The sequence below is a fragment of the Gavia stellata genome, chromosome 7 (assembly GCF_030936135.1).
Source record: "Gavia stellata isolate bGavSte3 chromosome 7, bGavSte3.hap2, whole genome shotgun sequence".
Classification (NCBI taxonomy): domain Eukaryota; kingdom Metazoa; phylum Chordata; class Aves; order Gaviiformes; family Gaviidae; genus Gavia; species Gavia stellata.
This window is the reverse complement of record NC_082600.1, coordinates 15954134-15974375: the sequence shown is the minus strand read 5'-3', so window position 1 is coordinate 15974375 and position 20242 is coordinate 15954134.

Sequence of the window (20242 nt, the reverse complement as noted above, 5' to 3'; positions counted from 1 at the left end):
TAATAAAGCATCCAAACAACTTTTTCACGTCATCTTCAATGAATTCAGAGGATGCAACAGTTTGCACACTCCTCTGCACACGTTTTATTACTCCCACTTTCATTCTACAAGGCTGAAGCGAATCATATCATAAATATCTGTCTTGCATTCCTGAGCTTGATATACTATTTTCTTCTAAGATTCTCTCTCTACTCATAACTTAAAAATCTGGCAAAAAGTATTCCATGTCCTATTTTCTCACTTTAGCAAAATTTCAAAATGTGACAGAAAATCCTGTTCCAAAACTGACAACGTTGCTCAATCATAAGGTGTTCTTTTTAGATAATCAGGGAATATGATTGTGTACAATAAATATATAAGGCCAGGCTAAAAGCTAGTATAAAATATACGCTGAAATAACTGGATCTATGCCAGTATATGCCCATTGAAGTTCTGGTCCAGAGAACATGGTGTCAAAAGCCTTTTATAGCATTTTATAATTTTCAGACCCACCTAGCTGTGGTCGTATTTAATGTCAACTGTATGTCAAGTACCTTACTTATGAGTATAGACATGTAAATATTCACATGGCTCAAACTGAATCCATACATAATTGTGTGCATAATATTGTGTGTGTGTAAATTGTAGTGGCATTTTGCTGGCCATAAAACTGAAGATAGTAGTATTCTGAGCTGGCCAAAGGTGCTGTTCAAAATCAGCTCCACCACAGTACATCTCTACAATCAAACTGTCTTCTGCCCTCCTCTCTCCCCAGACATCTTGTCACAATAAAGATCTGGGTACTTCATGTCATCATTTGTAATTTGATGATGAAAGCTGCTAGGGTATGAAAATATCCTAGCGGCTTTCTAATGAGATGCTCCTTTTGCCGTTTTCTTTCTTCAAATGCTTTTTTTTTCAGCTATTATAACATCGACGGTAGATGTGAGAGTTGGTCATTGACGACAGATGTGAGAGTTAGTCTGAGGAGACCATACCCATCTTGTGGTCAGATTCAGGTTTAGACTTTAAGCCTGAGACTAAAACAGCTCTGGAATTTTTTTTTATTCAATAGCCCAGCATTTCTGTAGATTATTCTCAGCAGATTTTTGGCCCTAAGTAGTGGCATGTGGCACAAACTGACTCGAGAGATTTTTTTGTGCTTTGGACGTTGGAGGTCTTATGAGATCATAAGTTTTTTTCTAAGATTCCTGCCATCTTGGGCCAAAAACCTCATGAGAATAGTTGTTCTTGGAACATTTTTTCAATATGAAAACCAGCACGAGAAAAATAGGCCTCTTTTGGTTTTGGATCTACCCCACAACAAAACCTTATACTTTGTTTAAATATACATATTCTGATCTGAAGTCTCCTTGCTATCCCCCCTCCATTAACATTCAAAAAAGGGGTTCTGATTTCAAGATAAATTCTAAGGTTCTTCTTGCAACAGATTCTCAATGACATCATATTCCATGCTTACTTTCTAGGCTTCATGAGTTCTTTCTTTTCACTGCTTTTTTTTTTAATTAAGAGCTAAACGTTACATAGGAATTAACACAACACCTCTGACTGCTTGTGTAACATAGTGTTTGACACTCCCTACCACCCAAAAGCAAATAAAATGCTTTTATTGCTAGCTGTTATTTATTAGTTATTATTTCTTACAAGAAAATGAGAAAAAGACGTTCAAAGCTATTGAGGAGAGACAACAGAATACTGACAATAGATCATTCTTGATCAGACAGCAGAAGCTAATGCCACAAGAGATGTAGTTGGTCAAGAATTTAAATGTTTTTTTAAAGCATTATGCAATGTATATAGCTAATAAGACTATTCCAATGTAATGTTACTCTAAAAAACAGGTTTTGGAGTAAAAGTAGAAACTAGGCCAATCTTTGAATATTTAAGAGAGGAGGAAATTTTTATTTCTGGGAGATGTTTTTTTACTGTAACTGCTAACTATTTAATATAGAACTTTTCTCTTTAAATATATACAAGTGTATTGAATTAGCTAGACACTCGCCTGATCCACAAGTTCATTATTCAGATTCCTACATAATAAACAAGAAAATCCTCATAAAATAAGTGAGAACAAGTTTCTTTTCTAGCTAAACTGCCTAGGACTTCTATACTGAAGACCACCAACTTGCCTTTTGAGCAATTCAGGTGTGCCTTCAGCATTGGGTCTAACTCCTCTGGCATCTGCCTGCTGACATGGGGGGGACTTCTATAAGCTAAATCCCCAGCTGCAGCTAACAGCATCCTGAGTGATGAGACCCTGCTCAGTGGAGGAACGGCACTGGTGTCAGTGTCGGTTCTGCTCTCTAAGCAGTTCCCAGAACTTCCCCACCTTTTGACTCTCCAACAATTGCAGCTTGGGCCGTGAAAAAACCACGAGAGAGATTTCTGTGTCAGGAAAGTTAAAATCTTTCTTCTAAGCCATAATTACCAACAATCTCAGCCATTGTTCTGTAACGAGGCTTGATGTTTTAAACTACAAAGCAGCACATTTAAGCTACAGAACAGTGTTGCTGGGGTTTGTGTGTTTTTCTTCTAATTCTAGAGTTTGTTTTTTTCAGTTGATAAAAACCTGAAGGCAGGAACTCATTCTAGATACACAAGTGCATGCAGTATGGACATATCAAAAGGAATTAATCTATACAGGTATAGATAAAAGAAGCAGGAATAATTGTATATAAGAAATGGATAGAGAGAGAGAAGACAAAAGGCAAGGAAGAAGTCAAATACAAATAAAAGAGAATATGAAAAGACTATTGTATTATGTTAATACTATGTGAAATTAAAGTACTTTAAGATCCTCAGATGTAAGATACTATGTAAGTATAAAGCATTATAATTTTTTTTTCTAAAATTTGAATTGAGCCGATGCAGTCTGAAAGCACCTTCTAAATATGATTATATGAGACTATAGACACAATTTCTGCCAGGTAGCACAAATTTCAATGTATTGCTGTGTTATTAAAAGCAACCAGCAGCTTGAACCTGCTGTATTATTAACACGTTACATTAGCCTTAATAGTTAATCCAGTATTCATATTCATATTGTAGGCTCTTCTTCTAACAGAGAGTAACAGCTTTCTAAATGCTTTTAAGATTTCCAGGAATAAAATTAAAGCATGTTTAAGTACTTGGTGGAAATTGTGTGCGGAATTCTGAATAAGGGAGTTATTGCATTGTATCAGGACCCTTAAGAGATTCAGCTGAGAAATAAATTATGTAAACAATGCAATATGTGTGTGTGTCTACAGCTGTATATCAATATCACCTATATCTATGTATACAAATATCCGTATTCTTTTCTGTCAGTCTGGAATGTGTTATACAGGAGATGCTGAACCTTTCAAAAGCGATGCAAGACATTTTTAATGTTGCTTCTGAATTCAGATGCAAAACAAAAACTGGATAAATACTTCATTACATTTTATAAACAATCTGGTTTCTGATAAATTATTATGGAGCAACTTTTCATTCTTTTTTATGAAGTTTGACTCTGAGTGCGGATGTGGGAAATGAATTTACATGAAAGAAGTAATTTCAGAATAATGTATCCTAAATGACATTTGTTGAAACCCATGCAGTGCCTGCAGTTACAGTGAGAGGGTCCAGCACCGATGGAGGAGAGGAGGACAGATGCCAGTCGGAGGTTGCGAGGACAGCTTCCCTCTGCCCCACAGTTCTGAAGGGAGTTGTACTGGAGCTACACACAGGCCGCACATTCAGCTTGGCTGCAGGTTCAGACTGGATTTCCCCTCTGCAGCTGCTCCACACTCCACTTGCACGAAGTCCAAACATCTGGGTTTAATGTGAGTGGAGTGGATTTCAAGCTTAATTCTTGTCTTTGTCTCTCTGTGTATGAATATGTTTGTGTGTGAAGTAATCTTTCTAGAATACTTTATTTATTTCCTAAATCTTCCATTAATTTTGCATCCTTACAATTTATTGCGGGATGAGGTACATGATCAGCAAAGATCCTTCTGTCCTGTCCTATCTCCTGCTCTGTCTTCAGAATACACTGTTATTTGTACTGTCCGGAAAACAGATTGAAGACTTAACTGAACTAGTGCTAACCATCAACATTTTTTTACAACTTATTCTAATGTAAGTGTTTCAGGTGCAGAAATCCCTGCTGATAACGCCTTTTTTTTTGCCCCCAAAAAAGGAGTAAGTAGGAAAAGTCATTTATGGCACCATGAAGATTGATTTTTGAACTCTGTCTCTTGGCAGTTTCTATATATTCCCCTCCATTTATGATGTCCTATGTCTTACCTAGATTGGACACAATATTAAATTTCATGTGGGAGAACGGAAGAAAAAAAAAAAGGAAAAAAAAAAATCAGAGAGTAAATAGTTGGTTTGCTTATCATGCCTCCCAGTTTGATTATGGTAGGTTCCGGAGACCACAGGTGGAGGATACTGAATTATAGCAAATAAAAGACTAAAACATAACAAAGCTACCTGAGGGTTTGGCTGCAGTCCCTGTGCAAACTGTGATTAACTGAATACCTGCCCTGGAATGCTGGTTTGGCAAGAGGTTATACACACATGAATGAATCTGTCTGCATACTTAGACACTGCAGTTAAACTTCTTTCTCAGAAAAAAATGGGTGCTGTTTCCAAAGTTGTTGAATATAGTTTGACGCTGTTTGTCTGTTTTGATTTAAGCTCCCCATCCTCTGAAGAAAAGTGAGGTGGCAAGTGTCCTACATGTACGAGAAAGAGAGAGTGGGTAGAAGAGGAGAAGCAACAGCCAAGGGCATTTTTGGCTGCATGGGGGCAGCTAGGCAGACTTTCTCCCTAAAAATCAGTGTTCCTCTGGGAAATGCAGGCAGATCTTCTCAGTGTAAAGTGATGAAGGTCTATTGATGTAAATTCACCTGAGCTTCTATTCCAAAACCAACCAGACCAGCAGTGGAGAACTGGCTATATATTAATGGCACCTAACAGATAATATACAGAATATAATTATAATACATACAGTGGATTAAACATAAAATCAAAATTTTCAAAAGAGCTTGAGGGAGCTGAAAGTCAGTGGCTTGTGAGCACCTGCGGGTTTGCCTACGTGATAAAATAGACCAGCACACTGACACAAGAACATTTCTGCTGTAGTTATGCGATCGGTGCAGACACACCCTTACACTCACAGGCCCCTTTTAAAATCCTAGCTATAAATTACTTTTCAGGCTAATGTAAATTAATCCTGGGAGGTAGTTGATGGGCTTAGGAAGGCTAGACAATAATTATGTGTTAGTGTCTATTAGACTGGTTTCTATATGATCTAAAGCTGGATATGATTGTTGGGGGCACAGTACAGTCATAGGGGAAAAGTCATTGCTTGCTATGAAAGAGCTTAAACTCTGAATATATTTCCTGGCTTTTTACTTATTTTTTTGGTACTTTCCATGTATATTCCATATGCTACTAGAAATTTGGATCCTGGACATTAACCCTACATCTACGGGGTAAGCCCAAAGCCATTTTTCTCTATTTCCCTGCTTCCAGCAGAGACGGCCAGAGCGTATCTTATTATTTTTCTTAGGGCACATTTCCAGCTGGCAACACAATAGCAAGTGTGTCCTGCACAGAAAAGCACACAATGGTCGTAGCTGCCTCTGGCTCATGTGACATGAGATGGTTAGAAGTTTCCTCTGCCTTTCCCTATGTAGACATGCCATGCATGAACTTGCAGTGGACCTCGCCCTTGATTTATAATCAAGCCATGAGATCATCTCTGCTCTAAAAGAGTCTTTTGTCCAAATCTTGTTGGTTTTTCTCCAGGAAAGTTTTGCCAGTGTGTGGAGAATTGGCCCTAAACAAACAGTTTTTCCTCTCCTACATTTACTTTTTTCTGACCCTTCCCTGATTTGAATCTTCTTATTTCCTCACCTTTCTCTTCTAATTTCCCTGGAAGCTCAAGACTTCTCAGCAGCAATTATTTCTGCCCATGCCAGCATGAAGGGTGCCTGGTACCTGCTGCTATCAGGAAGGTGAAAGGAAACTTTTCCCCAAAGCTGCTGCATCAGATAACCTGATTTTTTTTTTTTTAATGTGTGGTGGAAACAGCATAAATTCTGCTTTTTTTTATCTATGGTGGGGACAGTGGTAGTGTGACCTTTTTGTGAGTCCAGCTGTCTGCTCGCCTTGGCAGTTATGCCTAAAATCAGCCTCACTAGGAGATCACTGGGTTCATGTGACAGCTACTGGGGAATCATTTCCTTCCGCATATCCCACCCAGTAACATCCGAGACCCTGTGCACCAGTGATTATTTTCTTTATTACAAGATTTTCCTAAAGATTTCTGGACATCCTTCATTTTTTATTGAAGTGGGCAATGAAATCTCCACATATAGGTGCATAACATCCACAGTCTCTGCATGCAGTTGCACACCATACACAATAAATCCCCATACAGCAATTAAATTCAGACACTTGGTGGAAAATGGCCAGTTCATTTTGTTTCTACTTGTTTTGAGAAAAATACTCCCCCCACCTTCATCTGAATAGGCAAGATTGACATAAAAAAGTACTTCAAGAGCTGAACTCGTCTACTGAACACAAATGCAGTGAATTTCTGTATATCTTTAAATGTTTTATATGTCCTAGTCATATATAATTTATTGTGTTGTGAAGCTGAGCTCTTCTTTGAATGAAAATTTTACTGTCAGAGCCTGGGGTACTTTAGTTTGATGATTTAAAACTCCCAATGCACTCGTAGCAAATAGCACTTTTTATTACAGCGTGTTTGTCCAAGAGGTCAGCTTTCAGCACAGCAGGATTTCTTCCCACTGTAGAATTATTTCTGATGGCAAGACATCTCCCATTTTAATTCATCTGGTGCTGAATACTGTAGCCAACACTGTCTTAGAGGCTCATTAGACTGGACCTGCCATGCACAAGAAAAGGGTGGAAGCTTCACCTTTTCTTATGCAAGCATCCTTGCTAGCAGATTATACAGCATGTTAAATGCTGTATGCCTGCTTATACCCCTTTGGTTTTAAGATTCTCATTTATAGTTTTGCTCCGGTATTTTATTTCCTCAGAGACGATGTTGAATTTTAGCTGCCTTGTGATGATGCTAAATTCATTTCTGAGATGAGTAAAAGTGGCTAAAATTATGTGCATGTTTCCTGTGAAATATTGTATACTGAGCAGGTCCTAGATTGAAAGACAAGGTTGACTTTAAAGGTAATGTGATTAATTTCCTCAGCCAAAACCAGCTAGATAGTTTTCATGCTTATGTTGATACAGTATAGATGCCCTATTATCCCCTCTTACAGTCTCCATTCCTTTGCTGTTAGCCCCTGCTGAGCCTATTAAGTTGGTATCAAGTCAACTTGTCCCTTAGTGATAGTACACAAACTCTCAGAGAGCTGCAGAATTCTGCATCTGTCCTCTTACCTGTCACTTCAGCCTCCTTTTACTGATGTTAAAAGAAATCTTTACTGTCAGTCATATAACCAATTCACTTTGTTCACAGGCTGTGACAACCTTGTTGTGTTTCTCCCACCACAGAACCGACTTCTGTGAATTAGTATTCTCAAAATTTAGACTAGCTCATTAGTCTGAATAAATTTGAAAGGCTGCTGTTCGGATTTTTTTTTTAAATGTAGCTTGGCTTTCCTTGGATATAATTTAGGCATCTTTAGGAAAAAAAAAAAAAAAAACAAACCACAAACCAAAAAAACCCCCATCCCAGCTCCCAAGCTTTCACTTTATGATTTCAGAGCTAAAGGTCTTTCAGTGGCTTCATTGGAGATAAAATTAATTAAATAAAATCTTCTGACTTTTTTCCAGACTCTCTTTTTTTTTTCTTTATTTTGGTATAATTGAAAAATCGGCCACTCTTCCAGAAAAGCAAACAGAAGTTCAAGTGCCAATCTCAATCATCTTTATGGTTGTCTATGTCCACCAGACCAGCTTGTTTCCACATTATCACCACAAATTTAGAGTAACCTTTCTCATTCAACTAATCAAATCTAACCCCACCTTCCAGTTCTGTATATGTGACTGTCACTGCACCAGTCCGATGAAATGAAGGAAATCATTTCCCCTAAAAAACTGCTTAGAATTAAGCAAAGAAACCCCCACTTTTGCTCTTATTTTCAAAGTCCTACCAGCTAGAGCACTTAATTCTCTACTTTCATAAAATCATGAAGCTATTTTCACTCCATCATGTCAGTTAATAAATGCAAGGCAATGTTTTTCATTTTTCATTTCTTTGTAAGGATTGAAGATTGGCTACTAGTGGACAAGGGGGCATGACAGAAGATGAATCTGGTCTTCCCCAGCATGGATCTCATACGATGCAGTAATATGCAATCACAGAGTACTGAAGAGTTCAATATATTGAGTGCATTGCTGTCATCTGCCCTCTGTCTGAGCATTGTCCGTAAGAAAAATCTCAGGCACTGGCAGTAAGATGGTATCAGGACACCATTTTGAATTGTGCTGGCTTTCCAGGACATTATTATTAGGAAACCATAAGGGGTAGGGAAATGGCTTTCCAGAAACAATAAGCTATATAGTAATTTGTATCAGTAGAGTACTTTTCACAGGAGGATTTCAATGTTTTATAAACAAATTAAACATGGAAGGAAACAATGATGACAACTACTTTAGGCATGAAAAATTACGTACAGGACAGTAAGTCTCTCCCATTCGAATTTCTTCCTTGCTGCTGAAATTCCATGGATTTCACTGTAGTCCCTTCTGAGTTACCCTGGCAATATAGAAATCCATCCTAGAATCCAGAAAGGTTAAATAATTTACCCAATGTCACATCACTAGCACCTGAGCCTTAGAGTGGAGGACAGAGGTCCTCAGAGTTTCACCTAAAAGGGGCTAATAACGACTCCACTATTAGCTGTAAAATAAAAATATAAAAATGTCTTTGCATTAACATCAGCACCTTAAAACTAAAAATGAGAGAGCTTGGCCAAAGAGGTCTGATATAACTGACTACAGAGTCAGAGTGGGAAAATATAAATCAATTGGATGAAATGATCATTTCCTACAGACTAGAGAAGAATTTTGGCTATGTCTCAAGGAAATGGAGAATTACACTAGACATTAAGGGAATCAGAGATACTCTCAAGAGTTCAGGGTGAATATAACTGTTCAATGGAGCAGAACAGATTAAAAATCCCAACCTAAGGAAGCATTAATATATAAAATTGCAGGAGAAAGCATGATGTGATAGAAATAATGTGATGGTGCTCAAAGTATGTATTTGCTATGTTCAGAGTCTTCCTCTCTTGCCTTTTCAGTTGTTTTCTTAATTCTTCCTCCAGCATGTGACAATACTGTTTCTTCTTCTTTCAATATCAATGGCTTCTTCTGACACCAGCGACTCACTGTGCCAGGAGCCACAGATATCCAGCGATTCCTAACTTGGTTTCATAGCGTGGAAGAGGTCAGTCATGTGGAATACAAGTATATTCATATTTATAACTGGGTTTGCTTATGCAGACCTACAGTAAGTCCTGCCCTGGAAGACAGACAGCCAGAAACAACACAAGGTGATACTTTCTTTTGGGTATTACAGTGCAACAACTCTTCCCTTTCAGGGAATTTCTGTTGAAGAATAAGGAATTGTTTGCTTTCTTCAGAATATTGCATAGAAAAGTAGCTGAAACTCACTGTTCAATCCTGTGAATGGTTGTCTTCCTTTAAAAAAAGGAATACAGATCCTTTTTCCACCTGCTTTTGACATCATACCTGCCATTTTCTTCCTTTTTCCCCTTCCTTTTCTCCCACATACTTTTAAGCATTTGCTTCTCCAGATCTCAAGCGCACTATCCTCTTCTTCACGTATTAGGTATCCGACCCTTTGATCTAGCCAGAATAATAGGCATAAAATCTAACAGGGAAATTGTTGGAAATCACTGAAAACAGCTATTTTTCCCATTTTCTCTCATCCTAGAGCACCATGAGAGAGGCAGGTAGAAAAGTATGTGTGCGTGCACACACACACACACAGAGGTTGTATGTGAGTGTACAGGCACATTTGTGCATGGGTTTGAGAAAGATGATGATACTGAATTGGGTAGAACAACTGTACTCTCTCCTCTATTTTTATTTTTGGTTGCCGTTTTCATTTCTTAGTTAATGGCATTTAGGTTCTCTTTCCCTTCTTTCTCTCCTTTCTATTCCATCTTTCCTCTCTGGCTAACATTCTTTTAATCCCTGACCGCCATCCCCCAGTAAATTCCAAACACCATTACAACAGCTGCTTGGGAGTGGATGGGATTTGTCTCTGCATATCAAGCCAAAAGGTTCTACAGAATTATTTGTTGTGGCTGCAATCATAACAAGGCCAAAAGACTCTAGGAAACATCTCTTCTTTTGGATTTGCCTTATCTAGTCTTCTCTGGTCTATTTATTTTCTTGGGTTTTTTCTCCTTAGTTTTTTATCTTTCCTTCTTCCTTTCCCTTCCCATTTTCTCTCTCTGTATTTCATGCCCAGTTGCTCTGTTTCTCTCCAACACACACTTTTATAGGAAGGAAGGTTCATGCAAAGAACTTTCAGAAGAAAACTGAGCCAATTTCCCGGGTAATTACCAAAAGCAAGTGAAAATGACAAACAGATTGACTACAGTGGATTGATTGATACTGATACGTAGCTGAAAATTGGATCAAGTGTGTCCACATGCACTTTCTCCAGGGATTAAAACAGAGGCAGACTGCCTCTATAAGTATTCCTATACAATGAAGCTAACTCTCCTCATGTCACCTCATCTCTCCTTTTCTAGCCCCGTCTTCTGTCTTCTGCTTAAATAAAGATAGCTGTTAAAATACAGGTGCTTGCTGCCTTATCCCAGGCACATAACATGATTTTGAGGACACAAATAGCTTATGCTTTATCATGCAATAGTGATCAATTTTCTATACATTCTGGGGTCGCTGCTCAGCTGTGCACACCTGCACCTCCCTCTTCACATCCCTGTGTCTGCCAGGGATCCTCCAAATCAGCTTCCTCCAACTTACACCTTGGATCTTACTGTTAATTACTGCTGAATGGCAAAGGAGAACTAGAAGGATCTATTTATCCTAAACCTGATCTGGAAATCTGTATTTATGATGGTAACTGTTATTCACACATGTTTACATGTTCCTATTGCCCTTTTTAGGACACCTGAATGAGTGGGGTTTGTAGGGCAGTGCTCCTGCTTAGATCTGCTACCTTAGTCAATTCATTTGTGAACTAAGCAGAGTAATAATTAGAAGCATCAGCATGTCCCAACCCAGCTAGTCTGCCAGAGGAAAAAGGAAGGACTGTAAGATATCCACAGAAAATAGGGAGAAAGTTACAGAGCCTGCTGTTACAAGTTTCAAAACTTGGAGGCAATAGGAAAGGGAGGGGTTAATTACTGTAGTATTCAGTTGCTTATAGCACATTATAACATGATTTAGTGAAGCCATATATTTGTACCATGAAAAAAAATAATTAGGGAGCTGTTTACATGATACCAACAGACAAGGAGACCCCTGTGTTAGCAGGACTTTTATGATTTTTGTTTCCAGAGAGAACTCGCACTTCCTGGAGAGTCAGGGCGCTGCCACCATCCCCAGTCCATGGCAGGGGCTGTTTCTGTGCTGTCCTGCAGTGATCAGCCTCTATGGCTACCTCACCTCTGCAGTTCTCAAAGCCAGTTCTGGGCTAAACCTAAATTGCTCTCCTAAGGGAAAAGAGCAGGAAAACCCTGTTTTTGAATACACTCTTTCCTGTATGCCACTTTATTCTGGGTCTGATCTGACAACCTCCAGCTGTGGCTTTTGTTCTTGCCATGTGGTTATGGGGCTGAAGATGAACAGACAACAGAGTCCTCCTTACAGCACTTCCCATGGTCCTTCAGAGTAAGGTCTAGATGTTGCTTACTGACAGGGCAGCTGGATTTTGTAGGCAAACTGAGATGGGGTAAGCTGAGGCTACCTTCGGAAGACACATGACGATGAAGAGCAAAGTCAAAGGGAGCACATTAGGGTTGACTTCAGGAGTCACCTCACTCAGATAAGTGGTGTCGGGCTGATATACAGCCACAAAGTGGTTGCTTGCTCAAAGTCACCCAAAGAAGATCTGGCAGGATAAAAAGCTGAACTCAAACCTCTCAAGTTCTGGGTTAAATGTTGTAAACATTAGGCAGCTCTTTCTCCTTTAGTCTAACCACATTATTGAGATACCGGGGTTGATAGAAAGGCAAAAGCTTGCTACCGTTAGCAAGTGGGCATTTTCTCTGAGGTCTTGAGCAGTCACAAAGTCCATGGAAATTTGGATGCAGTCTTCATCAAACTGGATTGAGCCCCAAATATGGGCTTAATTTATTTTAAGTATCTCAAGTTCAAGGGCTTTCTAATTCTACAAAATTGAGCTCCATTGGGTAACAGCAATCATTGGACAATTAGGTTTTGTATCATAATAGAAAGCAATTCCCCCCAGGAGTAACAAAGTGACAAACTTTAAAAGGGCAGATTTTAAAACTATGAGGAAAATGGTTAACAGCAGGCTGAAGGGCAAAGTGAAAAACTTTAAAACCACAGAAACAGCCTGGAGGCTATTCAAGAACATTGTGTTAGAGGCACAGATGGTTTCTGTATCATTGAGAACAAAAACAAAGTAAAATGGTGAGAATAAAATTATGGTTACGCAGAGAAGTACAGGGCTTTATTGAGGCTAAAAAGGCATCCTTTAAAAACAGAAGGGGTTTCTGAACAACCTAACCAGATCAGGCCATCACTTATGTTGGTGAAATGCAAGTCAGAAATGATAAGAGTAGTGAGGCAATGGTCAGCTAAGCATAATGAGGATCTGGTGAGTAAAGACACAGAGACATATGTACTTGTACCATGTGATTCTGGCATATTAAAGTTTGCAACAGAAATGTCTCATTGTCCTCTTGAGATTCCCACTCTTTTTTTAAGAAAAGAGCCTATTATCCAATCAGAGAGATGAAACTAGGCAGAAAACAAAACAAAACAAAATGATTCTGCAAAGATGCTAGTGTAGCCTCAAGCTTCTTGCCCTGGCTATCTCCATCTTCCTCTCCAGGCAGGCTGCCCCTGGCTACTTATATCTCACCTGTTCTGTCCTGGACAGAGGGCAGGCCCTTTTGCTCTAATATATTCTGGGTTTGATTATTCGCTGAGATGTCCAAATTCTCCCAGTAAAAAACATTTTGGAGCAAACTCTGCTCTGATATGCTGAACTAATTATTTGTGAAGAACAGTCCCGATCAAAACAAGTGTGTTACCTGAATGTGTCTTCATGCAAGAACTAAATAGCTGAGTACTATTAAGACTACTAATAAAGACCTTCAAGGATGCAGAGGAGCAATAAAATATAAATTTTGGCAGCAAATTTTTTTCCCATAGAAGACAATAAAGGAAGCTTTTTGGTCAGATTAAGGGACTGAGAGAAATGGAAGCTACCAAATGCACTAAATCAAGAAATTCAAGTTTGGCAGTTATCAATGGTTTCTCAATGTAGTAACATAGGCAGCATGAGATACAATGACAATTCACTAAGACCCCAAAGTAAATACAGAAGATAAATTCTGTGGGTAGCAATGCCTGCTCAGAACCAAATCTGAGAAAAGAAAGTTTAATTTGTAGGCATTTTAGTAATTTGGTTTAAAGATTTCAGAAGAGATGGTTTGTTTGAAATGGGCTGGAGATGGGAGAAAAATGAGAAATAAGTGCAAGAAACATCACCTAAACAGAGAGACGTTGAAGCAACTTTTCTTCTTCTATATTTCTGCCAGGAGATGACAGGAAAGGGAGGAAAAAAGAAGAAAAAGATTATTCTGTAATCATCTCACAGAACATCTCCTGAGATTGTGTTTGTCCTTTCCAAGCACAGTTTTTAAGAGGGTATGTTGAGTACTCCCCACTGCTTCAGTCAACAGAGCGTCTTCTGGAGAGGTGGGAACAATACCTGGAAGGATGGAGCACAGATTGTGGGTAGGGAAAGAGGGAACTGGGGAACAAGGCAGTTGGAGGTATGGATCAGCCAAGGAGGGTCTGTGAGAAAGGTTTGGTTTATATGGGCAGACTTTGGATAAACTTTTAACACCGTTGACCTCCAAAACCCCTGTGTACTTCATTAATCATCCTGTACACAGATGAGAGCTTTCAGAACATCTGGTGCCTTCCTGAAGATCTCCAGTGTATAGGAACTTCAGCCTTTAATTTCAGATCACTGTGAACTTTAGAACAAAAGTTGAGACTGAGATTCTGCGTCACTCGCAAAACCAGAAATTTTACATCTCCAGTCCTTAGCAAAGGATGTTTTTGCACTTTGTTTTTTGTTTTCCTAGTGTAAAGGGGAAACTGCATGCCGCTTAATCAGCCATGGCACATGCACACACATACACTATTATGTGTGAATACTTCTCCAATGCTACTTTATAAGAACCTTGGACACTTCAGTTTGATTAACACTTTGATAAGACATACATTTTCCTTGAAGAAAGTGAGGCCATGGGGATTTGTTAAAAATTCAGAAAAGGAAGAAACTGTGAAAAGGTTTAATTCAGTTACAGTAAGTAATACATTCTACTAATGTAATATGGACACAAAAAAATATTAGGCCCCTTGAGAAATTAGGATAATTTTGTTTGATCATTTCTGAATGTATATAATTATATTTATGTATGTGTCTGTATATCTTTATTTATGAAAATATTGTTATGCGTGTCCCTGTGTATGAATACATTTATAAAACAAACCCGTGACCATAAATCAGCTCAACAGAAACAGCATAAAACAGACTACTGTACATCTTTAGTTAAAATACGTAGGATGCCAAGACAGAAAAATACTAAAAAAGAAATACATATTGTTTTTGAAGCTGAAGCATCAATATGGTTGTAATTTTAATGTTTCTTGCTGGAAAAAGGTCATCTTTGGCGAGGTCGGGTTTTTCTTAAGGTCATTTCACATTGAGATATCTGCCTGCTTTTGACATTTCATCTAGAAGAGGCACAACTATTCTGACACATGAAATGGGTTCTTTACAAACCCAATGGCTATTTCTATCAACATCTGTTATTCTTACACAAAAGGGGAATATGCATTGATTGCAAACAAGGCTTCGCATTTTTTGGAGAATATTAATATATATATATATATTTTGTACTTAAAGGTACAGCAATGTCCATCTGAAATAGAAAGAGAAGAAAACACTGATCTATAAAAGACTGAAAAAAATAACCCCATGGATGGCATCTTTAACTCATAAATAGAATTAAACCAATTTAAAGATGTTAATTGTTGTTGGTAAATTGTCACACTGCTTTCTGTAAAACAGCATAGCAGTGAAATTTACTAAGCATTTGTGTAGTTACTTTGCAACATTGGCACAGAAAAAGCACAATAAGAATATTTTTCTTTACATTTTGTGTGGGATTTTTAATTGCATATTTATTTTTTAAATTTCAGTTCCCTCTAGCATTGAGTAAGATAGGAAAAATCTGTTGCCATATAAATCCTCCACCTTGTACCCCCATATTTTGAAGCTCCAGAATTGTTATGTGTTTGTGGCATGACATTATGTAATTAAAATAAATTCTCCAAATCAGACTCACCGGGACAATTTTATTTTTCTGTAAGACAATCCAGGATTCCACTGGCTGAACCCTGGTCTAGTTCAAGAGTGTTTCACAGATTTCCTTTCCTGAGGAACAGCACAGGGAAGACCATAGCTTCGTTCTTGCTCCTCGTTTGCAGACAGCTCAACTAAGCCTTGAACAATCCAAAGCAGAAGCATTTAGTTGATCATTCAGTAGTTAGGATTCGCTAGCTGAGTGTTGTGACCAGTCACGTGGTGTTATATCTGTTCCCGTATTGATGGTCTGTTCTTTACGAGCTATTGCTTTCTCCCAAAATGAATGCCACTTTATTGAAAACAGGTTTTGTTTTCTGATTATACTCATCTGGCAAGTGCTCAAATCTGCTGTTTGTGGATGTTTGTAGGAACATAGCTTTGCTCACATGAGTATTTGAGAACAGCGAATAATAAAGGACATGAACAGGCTGAATCCAAACCCTGTTCTCTAATCTAGCAAGCTGCGAGTGAACAATTTTTGTACTATCTCTACTGGCTCACTGATCTTGCAGCACCAGTAAACTCTGTGTGTTTGGAGTCAGTGTGCTTCCCTACTTTCTAAATGTGTCGTATTTAACTTCTCTGCAATATGAGGACGTATGGCAGACATTCACAGCGAACTACAGGTGCTGCTTTTCTGGACTGAAGCCATATGTCCATAGGGCATTGAAGAGGTTAACATCCAGGTGTAGGAGCTTTATTGTTGGAACATGTTGTGTGTTGCTTCTAGACTTTGGCCTCAAATAAATGCCTTTAATATATTTTATTAAAGTGTCATAATTAGATTTATTTAATGCACTGAGATGCAGAGCATGTCAGCTCTGTGGACGACTGAAAAATACTTCATCAGCTTTTGATAGCTTCACAGGACAGCAGAGCAATCAGCTCCTATTTCCCACTAATGCATCTCTGTTTGAAAACAGGACTTGAATGTTCTCAGTTTGTGCAATGACTGATGGAAGGAAAGCACAAACACTGTCATGTTCTGCAGTGTTGCATTTGATTAGAAAATAATGCTTGGGGTCTGAATATGCTGAAGTAATGTTAAGGAAACATTAAAGCACCCTTAACTCTGCCATTTTGTGCCTAGGGCATTGCAGTTATCATATGAAACGTGTGGCCTTTTCTTAAACAGTTCCACAAGAGTAGCACCTGCTGCAAAATGGTACAAATAAAAAAAATACTGCAGTGTAAGTAGTGGCTCTGATTATTGCCATATAAAGCCTGAAATAGCAAAATAGATAGTTTTCCAACTTCCAGTACCATCATAGTACACTGTGTTTGACCAGACCATGGGCCAGAGAAGTAAAGAAGCACAAAAATTAGCAGCTTGGAATGTGCTAATGTGTATACAAGTATACATTTCAAGTATCTCCATTTAAGTAAGTGGTACACATAGAATTTAAAATAAGTAGGAGCAAGATGACAGTGTGGTCTATAGTGGAAAAGCAAAGTCAAATTCATGCCCCGCAATGATTTATCACATAGGACAGCCTGAAGCTACTTTCAACCGTCAGGCTGTGGCTACACATAGATAAAAGGGGATTTTGGAGAGTTGTCAGTTGATAGCTAATGAGAATTTCAACTCTGGGCTTACAAATACGGTGAGTCTTTATTATGCTGGTAGGCAACCTAGAAAACATTAAAGGAAAATTGTGCGACAGGGGCCTACATACGTCTTGCTTAATAGGAGCTAGAAACTACTTCACACTAGAACAGACCAAGCTTTCTACAGGGCCAGTTTAACATGTCCTCCATACTGGTTTACAGAATTGCCTCCTCTGGCAATAATCCCCACAGCTTCTGTACTGGAAGCAGCTTAAGGGGTCTCAGCCTTTTTTGCACTGTAATAGGATCAGGTTGAATGATGAATGTTTGCCCCATCTGAGAAACCCAGCTTTATTTTCGCAAGGACGAGCCCAATAATAGGTCATACTTTTTCAAGCAGAAATAAAGATCGTTCAACATACATGGATGTCATTTGCTTCCAAAAAGAGTTGATCAGATGTTTCACTGGGCAGAAGATGCACACACAAGTTCATTACTGAGGCAGCTGAGCTGACTTTGAAGGGCAATTGGCCCAGTGTTACTTGCTTGTATTTATTCTCCTGCCCCAACCAGTCAAGACCAAAATGTGAGAAAACAAGGGAAAAAGGGTATGTATCTACTTGCATTGATTTGAATAGCAGGATGATAGTTATCTTCAGTCACTGAGGTGGGTGGGAGCCTGACACCAAAAGAATTTGAGGAGGAAGTGCTGAGTGAGAAAATCACTGCCTGAGAGAAGGGTTGCTTACTCGGCACATGGAAAATATGCACTCTGTAGGTGGGTATTTAGTAGACTAAGGTAGAGGAAGGAATATGCAAGAGGAGAATAATTGTAGAAAGATTACATGGAGGAGAGGAAAGAGAGGTGTCTGAAGTGACCGAATTCCTCCTGGGAAGAGAGCATGGTCATTGCTGCTGTTGCTGATGCCACTGCATATTGACCTGTATCTTGCTAGGGCCCCACATTGGGGTTTTAAGGTTTCCTTAATCCTTTCCCTACAGCCTCCTATTGAAAGGAAGGAACAAAGGAATAATTCTGAATATCTTTCTCAATAGAAGACAGTGATTCAGATTTCTTCTTCCATTTCCATCCTTTGTTGATCGAGTTGTCAAGTACCCAACCTTGGCAATAGAAGCTGAAATGAGCAATGTCTTCTTAGCCTTGCCATGCTGTGTCAGTACTGAATAACAGAGCCTTATTGACTACATGCTGGGTCCAACATTCAGTTGAGTTCCTTTGGAATTTTTGTCACTAGTTTTTATATGACACTCGGAAAGGCCTTTCCCACGACGAATTGTAAACTATTGAATTCTGCTTTTTCTAGAGACTCCTGGAAAGCACCCCCATCTGGAGGAGTTCTGCCTGTAGCAACAAGTATGTGTCATAAGCTGAGGCTGTTCTCAAGGACTATAGTTTACAAGTTACACTATACTGTGTCATAATTCCTTGGAGTCTCACTGATGATTTACTGGACATGAACTCTTATAGCACAATCTAGCACTATTGTTCTGGTATAAACACTTACTGATACTCCTGCTGATGGCATTAGAAATAGTGGTAAAAATACTTTGGTATCCAAAGGCCTAGGTGAATATTGGATAGTGGTATTCATGCTGCAAAGGCAGCATATACACTGATAGTTCTAGTTCCAGCAATGGACAGAAGAAAGCTATTATTGCCGTCTCCAACTTACTCACATGCAGAACACTGAGACAAAAACTGATTTACTCAGAACTGAATCCTAGATCCAATGCATTCCCTAGTATAGTGCTGTTTTATGGGCCAATTTTGTCCTTTATTGGCTCCTGATAAACTGATAAAGTTGATAACCTCAGAATTTTAGTCTTTTTGGCCTGAATGGAATTCGCTTCTATGATTCCTCAGTTACTGATGCCTCAATTCACTGAGACAATGATATACAATAGGAAAATCCCAACAAAAAATCCCTTGATTTATTTTGTATAGGGCAGGAAGCAAGGCTAGGAAAAGACAGGGGAAGCAATCTGATTTCACTGGGCTGTCATCCATCTTAGATGCTTCTGGATCTGATGCCTCCAGTATGTTTCCCATCACAGCTGTTTGATATTGCTTATTATAAAAGTGCATTTCCACTACTGCTCAAAAAAACCCCAAGGCTGTTTTTGGAGTAACATAAAATGTCTTTACATGAAGCATTCAGATGATCTCATAGTTTTGAAGCCATTCTGAGATGGAAACACACTGTAGGGTCATAAAAGCCTAATTTTTGCCATCTTCTAGTCCCATATGTTTTTACAGTCCCTATGAATATATTAATCACACACTTGAGGGCACACAGGTTTTGCATATAATTTTACCTAGACAACATTTCACTAAGTTATCAAAATCTAGCCTCTTTTAGGGAAAACATAGACTATCTATTATACCTCTTAGGTCAATCACCCCTGCTTCATTAATGTATTCCGGTCATTGCTCCTACTAATGTATATATATTTTTATCTCTCTCTTTCATTACAGCTATGAGAGAGCACCATAACAGACCACCTCTGGCACCTCATCTTCAATCAGAGGAGGAATGACTATTCTCCAGAGTCCACAGCTCCACATTATTAACATTCTGTCCCTGCCTATCTGCACCTAACCTTACCTTATTTCTTGTTTATGTGAAGGAGTCTTTCATCTTTCCATAATTTTTTCAAAGGGAAGGAAGAAGAATAAAAAAAAAAAACCTGCCATATTGCTGATTTTTGCCTCAGAAGTAGAAAAAGCAACCATATTTTCTCCCTTTTTAGAGGCCACTTTTAAAGCTATTAAGATATTCTGTGCAGATTGGGTCAAACTATCTTCTGGAGTAAACTTTCCGAGTTCAGCAGAGCTGCATGACTTTACAGTAGGAAAGACCATGAACATCTACAATCGATTTGTATATTATCTTCCTGAAAGTATTTTTCTTCTGAATCTATGCTTCAATATCTTAATACTAAATTGTGGGTATGAGGAAGAACAATGAATAATGACCATGACTGTTTGTTGGTTTTTATCACTACCAGCACTACTTATTTTTATCCAGCTACACATCCCGCATGAGTGATAAGTATAAACTTCTTCCTAAA